Source organism: Theropithecus gelada, chromosome 14, assembly GCF_003255815.1.
Source record: "Theropithecus gelada isolate Dixy chromosome 14, Tgel_1.0, whole genome shotgun sequence".
NCBI classification, from domain to species: Eukaryota; Metazoa; Chordata; class Mammalia; order Primates; family Cercopithecidae; genus Theropithecus; species Theropithecus gelada.
In genome coordinates this window covers 68,198,479-68,211,884 of record NC_037682.1, presented here as the reverse complement: position 1 = coordinate 68,211,884, position 13,406 = coordinate 68,198,479, and positions in this window count along the sequence as shown.

Genomic DNA, 13,406 nt, shown 5'->3' with positions numbered 1-13,406 from the left:
GATGCAGAAACAGGGCTGTGCATATGTGCTCACATGCGTGCATCAACGCATACACAGCTGGCTTCAGCTGGGCCCCACCCACTCCCCACAGAGCAGCACCTTCAGAGCGGTGTGTCCTGGGTCTCCCCGCAAGCCCTTTCCTGGTGTCACAGGATCCTTAGGGTGTTGGTTCACCAGCTGGGAACTTCTGTGGCTGGTGGCGCCTCTGCTTGGATTTTGCTTGTGCCTGCTGAGTTTGTTCCACCCACTCAGCCTGACAGGCTGTACTTGACTCCTGCTACTGGCCCAGGTCCTGCCAAGGTCAAGCCAAGCATGGAGCAGTGAGGGATGTGTGAGCAAGTGAGTGCAGAGTCCTGCCACTGCACATAGCCAAGCCAGCTGTGGTGGGGTGGTCAGCTCCAGGTGTCAGCTCTGTGCCAGGCTGCAGTTGGACTAGATGTATCAAGCAGCTTCCACCGCAGGCACCAGCGTCTGGAAAAGGGAAACATGATGGCACCTGAAATCTCAGAGACACCAGGAACCACAGATCCCCAAAGAGGGTGTTATGACATGTCATAGTCCTGGCTCAGGGAGCCCCAAAGTCTGGGCTCCCAGAAGGGCTGCAGCTTTTCTCTCCTCATCGCCCACAATATGGTGAGCAAGGAGAGTGTTTCAGCACTGTCTGTGTTACAGCTCTTTCAGTCCTGCCATTCAGCAAGTCCCAAGTTCTTGTCCCACACCCAGGAAGAATAAGGTACTTGGACAACTGGAGGGTGAGCAAAGCCGAGAGGAGCTTTATTGAGCGACAGAACAGGTAGGCAGCTCCATTCTGCAGGCAGGTCATCCCAGTGAGCATCCAGCTCTCAGTGGAGAGGAGATCTGTAGAGGGCAGGTCATCCAAGCAGGTGTATGAGTCTGGCTGAGTCTGGGGCTTTTATGTGCTCAGAGTAGAGGAAGTGGTGATTGGTCCATGGGTGGCTATGGGTGGGTCTGGAAAAAGCACCATCCTACTGGCCGAACAGTCATCAATGAAGTTCTCACTCCCCACGTTGGCCTCCCCGGTCGCTGGCAGCCCAGCCCCCAGCCTTCAGGTTGTCCCTGGCTTGAAGGTGGGGCCTCACAGGGACCCATCCCTTCCTGTCTAGGAACCTGTCTGCCTCCTGATGCCATCAACATGTCATTCACAATGCCCATGCTATTCACACCAAAGGGCATCTGCAGGCTCATGCTGAGCTGCCCTTGGCCCCCAGCCTTCCTCTAGCACTCCTCACCCAATGTTCAGAGGGGGCTTGAGGTGGCAGGGGGCTGGCGTGTCAGTACCACCCCAAGCATGTGCACACCCAGCTGGGTCACAACAGTGCCTGGGCTTGGCTACACACCCCCCGCTTGCCACATTGCACATGATGAGAAGGAGAGAAAAGCTGTGGCCCTTGTAGGAGCCCAGACTTGGGGCTCCCAGAGCCAGGGCTGTGACATGTTGTAACACCCTCTTTGGGGCTCTGTGGTTCCTGGCATCTCTGAGCTTTCAGGTGCCATCATGTTCCCCTTATCCAAACACTGGTGCCTGCAGCAAAAGCTTCAAAATCAGAGCAGGCATTGGGAGCAGGCACTTCCAAGTCTGCAGGCCCCTGATAGCACAGGGATGCCTAGGCTGGGAGCCAAGACTGGGTGGCTGTAGCTGCGCCTGGGAGCATGGGGCTCCCACTCTGCCAACTCAGTAGAGTGCGGCGCCCCCACCTGTTCCTGGCCCCACTGGCTCCATGGAACCTGCAGCCCTGGCTATGCCTCCCCTGCTACAGCTGGAGTCCTCACAGTGGCTGCTCCAGATGGGCTGCTGCCACCATCACTGGCACCTTCAAGGCTGAGACAGATGCCTCCCTCCAGTGGCTCTGGGCTTCTTTCCTTAGTATGTGTGAAGGAAGGGAGTGTGCCGTCAGTTCAGAGCTAGTCTTGGTCAGTTACCCTGTAAATCTAGCCTGTTGATTGATGGACTGAAAAGGCCTCAGGTGATGGTGGGGGTTAGGGAGGAAGGTGGCAGGGAGGGTGCACAGGATGCAAGCCACACCTCTGTTGGTTTTGGCCCCTGAGCAGAAGTTGACACTGTTCTCCAGAGCTGGTAGGCAGGGTTTGATTACACATACCCAGCCCCTCCTGCTCACACCTCTTGGCCTTTGCAGACACTGTGTGCTCTATCTGGACTCCTTTTTCTCCCTCAAACCTCTCCATCCTGTAGCTCCTAGTCATCCTTCAAAACCCTCTTAGTGTCACCTCTGCATGGGAAGGGCAGTGATCTCAACCCTAGTGTAGTCAGTGGCAGAATCTCCAGGGGGTGGAGTCTGGACCTTTGGGCAGCTACAAAGCTCCACAGGTGGGTGTGGCTTGCAACCTGCCCTGAGAACCCCTTTGGGATCCAGCAGCCTGTGCTCCCCATCAGAGCTCCTTCTCCCCATTTGGAGAATTTCTGCCCCACTACTCTCTGAGCTCCTTGACACAAGAGTCTGCAGAACATCCTGGTTAAGAGCCCAAGACATTTTTTTTGTTTTTTAAACCAGCTTTATTGAGATATATTTCACATGCCATACAAGTCTCCCATTTAAAGTGTACAATTAATGGCTTTTGGTATGTTGCATTATTAACTATTTTAAATTGTGGTAAAATATATATAACATGGCCGGGCGCGGTGGCTCATGCCTGTAATCCCAGCACTTTGGGAGGCCGAGGCGGGCAGATCACGAGGTCAGGAGATCGAGACCATCCTGGCTAACACGGTGAAACCCCGTCTCTACTAGAAACAAAAAAAAATTAGCCGGGCGTGGTGGCGGGCACCTGTAGTCCCAGCTACTTGGGAGGCTGAGGCAGGAGAATGGTGTGAACCCAGGAGGCGGAGCTTGCAGTGAGCCGAGGCTGCGCCACTGCACTCCAGCCTGGGTGATACAGCGAGACTCCGTCTCAAAAAAAAAAAAAAAAAAAAAAAAAAAATATATATATATATATATAAAAACATAACGTTTGCTATTTTAACCATTTTAAGTGTATAATTCAGCACCATTAATAACATTCACAATGTTGTACAACCATAAGAGCCCTAGATTTTGGCTTCACATGGAGACTTGGGTTCAGTCCTGGCTCTTTCACTCCATAGTTGCGTAGTATGTCCTCCAAGCCCCTACTTACCAACTGGAAATAAGGATTCTAGGGGCTACTTCGTATAGTCATTCTGAGGATTACATGAGGCACTGGGGGTGACAGGGCCTCATCGATTGTGGAACCCGGTATGAAGGCTCCCCGTACACCACTCGTGTAGTATTATCACCCATGTGCTGTGTGGCCTCGGGTGAGTCCCTGGCCCTCTCTGGCCCCAGCCCCTGGCTTTAACAAGGCTGAATTTGGATTAGATAACCCTGAAGGCCAAGGAGCTCTGCCATCCAGTGCTCACTGGTCTGCCCTGTCAGAAGTCATCTGCCTTCACTGCAATGTTAACCCCTCCTCTGAGAACTGCCCCCTAGTGGTCCTGGCAATCATGGTGACCATGTGACATGGCCATAGGTGACTGGACCTGGGAGGACATGTGACTCAAGTACATTTGGACCTGAGACACTGGCCTGTTGATGGGTGGTCGGTAGTGCTGGAGTGGGGAGCTGAGATGTGGAAGATGCACATGTAGCTTAAGCCCAGCTGGTGTGAGGGGTGGCAGTCATGGGGGACCCATTTGGAACAGGTGGCAGGCCCAGATCCTGACATGCCAGGCCAAGGAACTTGGACTTAAATCCTGGGGTGGGGTGGGAGCCTCATCATTCTTGGGCATTAAAACCATGCCGGGCCCCATCATGGAGCCTCTGAGGGCTGAGCTAAGGGAGCAGGACTTGGCACAGGGTGAGGGAATGAACAGGGGTCCCCAAGCCACGTGACTTTGGGCCAGGCTGGGCCTCTCACAGAGCTCCAGTCTTCTCTTTCTGACAGTAGGGTTGGACTCAGGGGTCCCCAAGGCCGTTCAAGCACTGATTTTCCCCAAAAATCACAGGGCTTTGAGACCAGGGCTGAGGTAGGGAGGACTAGGGGAAGTCCGAACTAGACACTCTCAGTAATTGGAGTTGTTTGTATCCGTGCATGCAAAGGCTGGTCCCCAGGGAGCAGGAGGACGCAGCTCCAGGTGTGCAGATGGGGTCTCCCCCGGGACAGGACAGAACAGGGGGATGGAAACCCCAGGGTCCGCAGGGACAGTCTGGGGTCTGCAGCCCTTCCAGGCTGAGGCTCTACGCCACATCCATCAGGGGCTTTTCTTTTCTTTTTTTTTGTTTTTAAACAGAGCCTTGCTCTGTCGCCCACTCTGGAGTGCAGTGGCGCCATCTCAGCTCCCTGCAACCTCCGCCTCCTGGGTTCAAGTGATTCTCCTGCCTCAGCCTCCTGAGTAGCTGGGACTACAGGTGCGCACCACCATGCCCAGCTAATTTGTGTATTATTTAATAGAGACTGGGTTTCACCATGTTGGCCAGGATGGTCTCAAACTCCTGACCTCAAGTGATCCACCTGCTTCGGCCTTCCAAGTTCTAGGATTACAGGCGTGAGCCACCATGCCCAGCCATCAGTGGCTTCTTTTTGGTCTATAGAAGTGCAGAAAACATCCCAGACTGAAAGCCGGTTGGGTGACCTTCCTGTGCCTCCAGCCTGAGGGCCAGCATCCCGAGTGGCTCCAGAAGACAGCACAAGGTTGGCTCTGTGCTGGGAGTCCTTGCAGGCCCAGGGCTGGCCCATCTGCCCTGAGAGTTAGACACCGGGCTGCCCAGTGCAGCCTGTTGGCTATAGATGGCCAGCATAGATGATAGAGTTGTTAGGAATGGCTGTGTTCCTGTGGCAGCATCTGTTTACTGTGATATGAGGCAGCGACTTAACCTCTTTGAGTCTCTGTTTTTGCATCTATAAGCTGGGAATAGCAGTCTCTGTCCCTTGTGGAGCTGTCACGAGACTTAGGTGAGATGGTGTGTGTGTGGTGCTGACAGTGAGCCTGGGGTGGCCAGTGCTCTCCAGATAAAAGCCATGGCTCTGGCAACACAGACTGGGCCCTCTGGAATCTGGGGTGTGCAGAGGACAGTGGCTGGGAGTGCGCAGGGGCTGGAAAGAAGTGTGGGAGAGGTAGGAACCCCAGGAAGTCATGGGAGAAGGAGGAGAAAGCATCCCCACTTGGGGTGATGGGTCCTTGCCTCCCGAACCCCTTCTTGCTCCAGCTTCGGGTCTCACCTTGGCTTCCCACCCCCCACTGGCTTTCCTGTGTAGGGTATGAAAATGTCTGCCCCTACTGACAGCAGCCGCCAGGCACCAGGGGGCCGGGAGATATCCCCAGACTCTGGGAGCAGATCCCTGTGTGGAGGACACTGAGCTGCAGAGGAGGACAGTGATGTGCCACCACCTGCCACAGAGGGAGCCGAACAAGGCCTGGCCCCTTCCCCACTCCTTGCTGCCTCCTGTAGTCACTCGTCAGTGCGGCCACCATCTTGTTTCAAACAGGTCACCTGGGGGACTGCCGAACAGCGCCTGGCAGAGCAGCAGCAGAGCTTGGGGGCCAGCCATGCCAGACCTCCCCTCTCTTGGCCAAGCCACATGGCTCTGCTACAGGGCCTCCCAGTGCCCAAATTGGCCAGGGCCTCTAGCACGGCACCATCTTCGCAGCCTGGGTCCTCAGGGAGCTCGGTGAAGGCTCAGCTCCTCTCCTCACCCAGAGGAAAATCGGGTTGTGTTTTGAGGGAGCAAGAGACAGAGAGATTGTGCTGGGCCCTACTAGGCTCCTGCCTTCTCAGTGCTTGAATCTGTTTTGGGGCCCCTTTTGCTCTCCCATGGCTACAGGGCCCATCAAGCTTCTGTGGTGCCTTTGTGAAAGTTAGAAAAAGGTGCCCTGCCTGGGCAGTCACAGCCCCGTGCCAGGATTTCACCCCTTCACCCCCTCAACCAGTGCCCTTGTGCAGTGAACACCCTGCACAACTGGGCCCTGCCCAGCCTTCTCTGCTCTCCCCTCCCAGCTGAGTCCCATTCTAATGTGAGGCTTCCCTAGACATACTGGGCAGGAGGCACCTTCTCCCCAGCACCCCTTTTTCCCTTCTCAGGACCAACCCAGAATCCTCTCTTGTGTCAGGAGGGCCTGTGGGGCTTGGGCAGGCAGAAGGACCATACCTAGGTTTATGTGCCTTCCAGAATTCTCCAGCTTAGCTCCTGTCTATGGCTCCAGTCTCCAACTCTGAGGGGCACCAGAGCTCCCTCTCCTCCTGCTGATGGGGCTCAGCCATCCACACTTCCAGTGGTCTCTTCTTCTTTGAAGGTCTCTGTATTCCTGATGGAGATGCCACGGGCTGTCCACACCACCTGAACTCCCCGCTGGAGATCCTCTCTTTGCTCCCCATCACCCTCAGAACACAGTTGAAGGTCATTAATCCAGCCCCCCAAGGCCCTCACACCTGGCCCTGTCTTCACTTCCAGCCTCACCCCAACTCCCTCTCCTCCTCCCCGCTGGGCTTCAGCCAGAGGAAATCCTTCCATTCCCAGAAGGCACCAGGTGGTGTCAAGCCTTCATGCTACTCACCTCACAGTGCTCTCGTGCTCTAGAAATGAGTAATATCACAGATCCCAGCAGTTTACACAGAATGTTCATGACCATTAGCTCATTTGAGCCTCACCACAGCTCTGGGACGGGAACAGGGCAGAAGTTTTCCATCTATGCCACTTATTTTGGCATCTGGTAAGGTCCCCTCTTATGGATGCTGGGTCTTATCAAGGACAATACAATGATGTCTTCATCCCTTCGGGCTGCTATAGCAGAATACCATAGACTTGGTGGCTTATAAACAACAGAAATGTATTGCTCATGGTTCTGGAGGCTAAGAAGTCCAAGATCGAGGTGCTGACAGAGTTGGTGTCTGGTGAGGACCCACTATCCGGTTCAGGGACTGCTACCTTTGTGCTGTGTCCTCACATGGCATAAGGGATGAGGGGTCTCCCTGAGATCTCTTTTATGAGGGTGCTAATCCTGTCATGAGGTCTCCACCCTCATGACCCAATCACTTTCCAGAGGCCCCACCTTCAAATACCATCACACTGGGATTAGGTTTCAACATGTGAATTTATGGGACACACTAAGACCACAGCAGCTGAGTAGATGGTGAATGGCTGGCTGGGTGGGCAGGGACTGGATCTGGATGGAGGCCAGGAAAATTTTGAAAATGTGATAGAATCAGTGCAGCCCAGTGAGGGTAGGGGTGGCACTGAAGCGGATTCTGGTCTGCACGGTTGGGTGGCCCCAGGGTAGGAAGAGAGGCAGCCAGTGATCTCTGGGGTCCAAGAAGGGGAGGAAGGGCCTCCATGATGAGCCAGGGCCCCATGGGAGAAAGCAGTGCTGCAGAAGCCTCCTTTCTCCTGGTTAGTCAGGCACTGCCCAGGGATGAACGTGGCATCTGCCAGGGCTCTCAAGCCACCAAGTCAAATACTGGAAGATCTCACTCTGCTTCAGCTGGCCACACTCACCCAGGAAGGCTCGGGCTGCAGGTGACACGTCGGGGAGGGGGTGACCCAAGATAGCTTGCGGTGGGGTGGGGTGAGGGCCTGGAACCTTCTATCATACGGACCTGGGACTTTGGTTTCTCAGTCCTCCCAACTCTCACAGTGGATAAGTCGGGGCTTGGGGAGCAAGGGAGGAGAGTCTGAAAACCATCAAATAATCTTCACCTGAGAGAGACACAGATGGGAGAATGGGGGTGGGGAGGGGAAGAATGGTGGAAGCTGGAGAACTGGAGGGATTTCTCAGTCAGGGACTGCTCCCACCTTCCCCTGCCCTGTTCCTTTCCCAGGCTGGATAGGAACCCCCTGTGTCTGTGTATCTGTGTGTGTGTGCCCGCAAGCTCACACGCGTGTGTAGTCGTACCTGCCTCATAGGGTTGCTATAGGAGGCTTGAACAAGTTCACACTCATGAAAGGCTGGGTGCTGCTGGCATGTGGTAAGAGCTCTATAAACATGAGCAGCCATTGTACGGGAGGAGAGTGTGATGGGCAACAGCTAGGACTCGAGGCCGGCTACCAGAACTCCTACAACCGCTAAGTGTTAGCAATGATGGCCGCTGTGGGCCCACTTGTGTTTGGTCTGCAGGGTAACATTTTCTAAGTACTCCGGTAAGCCCCTCCCTCTTCCCCCAGCAGCAAACCTTTGGCCCTCACGGCTCACCACTCTTATCAGGCAGTACCCTCTTTGCTAAACAGGGAGCAGGTGCTAATGTCCTGTGTCACTCCCCTACACACACCTGCAGCTGTTCTCATTCTAGCTCTGTCCTCTTCTTGCCCTGTCCCACAGAAGAGACTTCCAACACCCCATCCCTGGGCACCTCTTCCGTCTCAGGCCCCTCTCCACCCGGCAGTCCCCGCCCCCCACCCTGACACCTCCTCTCTTTGTCCTCACTCCCCGCCATTTCCATGGAAACACATTCACTGTGCTCCCCTTCCATCCGTTTCCCCTTTCCCCCTGGCCTCACCTCTGCCCTAGCCTCAGGCCTGGCTCACCAGCCCTCCCTCCCTCATGCACCCTGATGCCCAACTGCTGTGCCTCTCCAGACACCCCTTCTCCTGGCTCCCTCCTGCCTCTCAGGTCACTGGATCCCCCTCTTCTGCTCAGAAGTGGTAGGGTCCCTACTCCTCCCTCGACTCCTGGCTGTTCTCACTCTGCCTGCTCCCCGTCATTCGCCCTCACGTGGCCAGCAACCAAGTGCTGATGCCCCTTAGCCCTCTCTCCTGCCAGGCCCACTCTCCTGGGTTCTGTCCACCTGCATCAGCTGCCCCTGGCACAGCTGCTCTAGAGTGGACAGAGTTTGAAGCTGAAGACAGACTCAGATGCACACACAGGTCTTGCAGGCCTTCAAGGAATGTTGCCATTCCCATTTTGAAGCTCCCGTGGGGTGGGGGCTCACTCCCTCATGCCAAGAGAATCCCTATCTCTGCTTAGGAGAAAGCTCTCCCCTTGCACTGCCACTCAGCCTATCAGAGACCAGGAGGTAGAGCCACCTCTGGGATGGGCAGAGCGGGAAGTGCTGCTTCAACTCTTTCAAGTCAGGTGGCCCTGGGCAATTCCTTCTATTTTCTGAACTCAGTTTCCTGAGCCCCACAGGCCCCTCCAGCCCTAATATTCCAGAGCTGCAGGGAAGGTGTGGGAAGCAGGAGGTCTGTGGTGCAGGCTTTTCTCTGCCACTCGCAGCCCCTGTGGTTTTGGGAGACTCGCCACCTGTTTCCTCAGTTTCCCCATCTGAACAATGAGTGAGCTGGCCCTAGTATCTAAGGGGCTCCCCAGGTCCTCTCCTTCGTTTTGAATGTCACCTGGGTTGGGAAAGCTTGACCTCTTTCCCAACCAAAGCCAGCCTCAGGCTGGTCATCCAAGAGTTGGGGGCACAACAGGTGGGAAATGGTGAGGGGAGGGGCAGGAGAGCTGCACTCCCTGGCCTGTAGACTGGTCCCTCACAGTGGATCCCCAGCTCAGTCATTTCAGAGGCAGCAACCGCTCCCTGTGTAGCAGACAGGGCCCCATCTCCACCCATTGTCACAGAATTCCTCTGAGCTGGCTGGGCAGGAACCCTATTTTACAGACAGGAAGACCAAGGCCCAAGGCAAGAAGGGGTCTGCCTAGACTCACACAGCTGGTCTGTAGCTAAGGTGGAACTCAGGGACTGTGAGAATTCCATGGTGTCATGTCTCTTGTCATTGACCGTAGCAGCCCACCCTGCACAGGGTCATTGGGTCCCACCCCTCCCAGTGCAAAGTGGAAACTGAGGCCCAGAATGGTGCAGGGCTGTGCATTCTCCCCACTGACCTCAGCTGCACCGCACAGATAACTGACAAAGCCCCAAACCTCTTCCCGGCAGCCTCACTTGACGCCTAAAATCCCATCAGAGCCCCCATATTTGGGTAAAGCATGTATCCAGGGGCCCTTGTGATGAGAGGGGCAGAAAGACAAGAATTACAGGCATGTGCTGTCCTCAGGCTCCCAGAACAGCCAAGAAGGAAGGAGCCTGGGGACCCATGAGGGGCCAGGGGGCCAGAAAGGGTGAGGCATTTGCCCAGGTTCCACAGCAGGTTGGGGCTCAGTCAGGCAGCAGACCCAGGAACTAGTACCCATGCCCAGGTTGCCTGCCCCCGCCCCCCGCCCCTCCGGGCAGCCTCCTCTTGTATGTATGATCCTGGAAGGAAGGCCTGGAGTGGCAGGGCCAGTCCCTCCAGCTGAGACGGCAGGTGGGGTGCACAGGAACATCACCCCCCCAACCTGAGTCGCCCTTCCAGAGGATGCCGCGGGCAGTGGCAGATTAATGGTGCGGAGGCCACTCATTTCCTGTGGCCAGGAGATGGGCCGCACCACACAGCCCCCCATTGTGGGCTGCCCTTATCTCGGGAAGTTCCGCCTGCCCCATCCGGAAGAGGCAGCTAGGCCCCCATGCCCCTGGCCTCACCTTTCTTTTCCTTTTGGAAGCTGGGCTCACAGGGCTCAGATCCTGCAGGCCTCGGTCTCCCCTCCTCCTGTGGGAAGCCTGGACTTGACCCTAGGGGCAATGGGGAGCCTGGAGGGCCCAGACTTGACCCTGGGAGCAGTGGGGAGCCTGGAGGGCCTGGACTTGACCCTGGGGACAGTGGGGAACCTGGAGGGTGGAGCAGGGTGGGGCCTGGTCTCATCTAGAGTTAAGAGAGGTAATTCTAGGGGCTTCAAGAATGAACTGGGGGGGGCGAGGCTGGAGGCAGTGAGTAGAGGGAGCCTGGCTACACATGGAGGCCCAACTGGGATGGGGAGGACAGGGCAGGGCACCGCATTTCTCTGCTTAGAACCTCCCTTTGAGTGTACACAGCCTCTGGTTCAGACACCCACTTTAGGAGGCAGCACAGGCACACACAGATTCCCCAGGAAGCCTTCCCTGACCGCCAGTTGGTCCAGGTCTCCCCAGCCAAATGGGGCTCAGCGCCCTGTGCTTTGCCTCAGACCGTTTAGACCCCTGAGCATCCTGTGTGGATGCAGATCTGTCTCCTTCATTAGACTGGACATGCCTGGATGGTGGAGACCCCCATGTCTCCAGGACTCACCCCACCCCTGCCCTCTCCAGCTTGGTGAGTTGGACCCACTAAACCTGGCTCCAGCCCAGCCACCACCCCAGGCACATCTCCCTCCGCACAGGCTCTCAGAGTCCCCTCCCCACAGACCTGCCCTCTCGCTCCCATGCTTTTGGCCAAGTACGTCCCTCCACCCAGAATGCCCCTTCTACGTCTCCCCTGGCCAAATCCCAGCCATCATTAAGGGCTGTTCAGGTGCCACCACTCCTTGAAGCCTTGCTAGGCCTACCACTGATGCCAGGCAGTTCTGCAAATGCCTTTCTCCCTTTTCCACTGGTGCAGCTGCATTCAATAAATTCGTTTAAAGATTCCATAGCTTTTTAAAAGAAAATTTGAGACCATTCAATTTGTCCATCCCAACCCTTGAGAGGTGAAGACACCATTTCAACTGAGGTCTCATGAGAAGTCTAGAACAGATTTTCATTTTAACAGAGAAAGCTGTTGTCAGCTTCCAAGAATGAGTTCACCATTTCCCAATGACCAACAACCCAACAGCTCTGGGAGGGCAGCCGCAGGCCAGCAGGTGGTGGAGTGAGGACCCTACTGGTGCACTCGCGCCTCCCGTGACATCTGCCCCTCAGGAGTGGAGGAGAGGGAAGGATGGCCTCCCTGAGACCAGACAGACAACAAGCCTGTGCCCGAACCGCATGGATGAAGATGCTCAGGGGTTAGCAGAAAGCTCACAGATACTTTCACCTCCATTTCTTCCCTTCCCCGCTCACAACCTCCCTCTGGACAGCTACCTTTACACTCATTTTACCGATGAGGAAACTGGTTCCAAGAGCCTGAGTGACTTGTTCAAGGTCACCCAGAATGATGGAGGGGCTGGGAAGCCAACCCCAGTCTTCCAGCCCAGCTGAAAGTTGGCCAGTGTCAAAGCCCTGCCGGAGGTCACCCAAACACAGGAACGAATGATCTTCTGTGTCTGCGGCTGGGGCTGGGGAGCCCCGTGGCTCTGGGGAGACGCAGGGCAGGAGAAACCTACCACTGGGACGGAGTTTGAGTGGCTTTCCATTTCCCGGACTGGGTCCTGAAGTTAATGATTGACCTGCAGTTCTGTGCGCAGCCTGGCAAGTGCCCAGACTTGGAGGGGCTTGATCCCTGACACTCTGCCCTGACGGGACTCTTAGAGTGGAGGTTGGGGGAGGAAGCCAGCCTCGGCCAGGGTGGTGGCTCCATAACGCCATGGCCATGGGAGCTAGCCTCGGTCACTGGGGGTGGTGGTACCTGCCCCCCGCCACCCAGACGGGAGATTGGGAAGAAGGTGGGGGGCAGCACGGAGGGTCAGGAAGGGGTGGTGGAGGAACATGATCCTCTCGGTGCCAACACCCTGGGCACAGTGGATCTGGAGATGAATGAATCCCTTCCTGACAGTGATGGTGTTATCCCAGCCTGCTCCCCGCCCTGGCAGTCTTCAAGGCAGGCCTCAGGCTGCTTCATCTCAGGTGGAAGATAGTGGGCAACTTGGCCATACATACCCAAAGGCATCATTTGAAAGTCGGGACGCGGGCCCGGAAAGGTGGCTCACGCCTGTAATCCCAGCACTTCAGGAGGCCAAGGCGGGCCAATCACCTGAGGTCAGGAGTTCAAGACCAGCCTAGCCAATATGGCGAAACCCGGTCTCTATTAAAATTTAAAAATTAGCTGGGTGCTGTGGCATGCACCTGTAACCCCAGCTACTTGGGAGGCTGAGGCCCAGGAGGCAGAGGTTGCAGTGAGCCAAGATCGTGCCACTGCACTCTAGCCCGGGAGACAGAGTAAGATTCCATTAAAAAAAAAAAAAAAGTCGGGATGCCAGCATAATCTGGGCAAAAGATGGTGGGCTGTGGGCAGTGGGCAGTGGGAATGACTGACAATTGTCATGATCTCCTGACGGCCCCTAGCCTACAGAGGAGAAAGCCTGGTTCACCCAGCAGCACATCTGGGGTGTGCAGCACATCTGGGGTGTAGCCAGGTCCTGAGGCAAGCCTAGAGAGCTGTCCTCAGCCCCTCCACTGGAGCCTGTGTGTTTCGAGAACCTCTGCCTGAGGTTTGCCCTACTCCACTGGATGCCCTGTGGCCTCCCTGCTCCTGTGTGGGGCGCGATCTCGGCTCATTGCAACCTCCACCTCCCAGGTTCAAGTGATTCTCCTGCCTCAGCCTCCCGAGTAGCAGGGATTACAGGCGCCTGCAACTATACCCAGCTAATTTTTGTATTTTTAGTAGAGACGGGGTTTCACCATGTTGGCCAGGCTGGTCTCAAACTCCTGACCTCAGGTGATCCACCCTCCTCGGCCTCCAGGGATTACAGGTGTGAACCACCACACCCAGCCGGG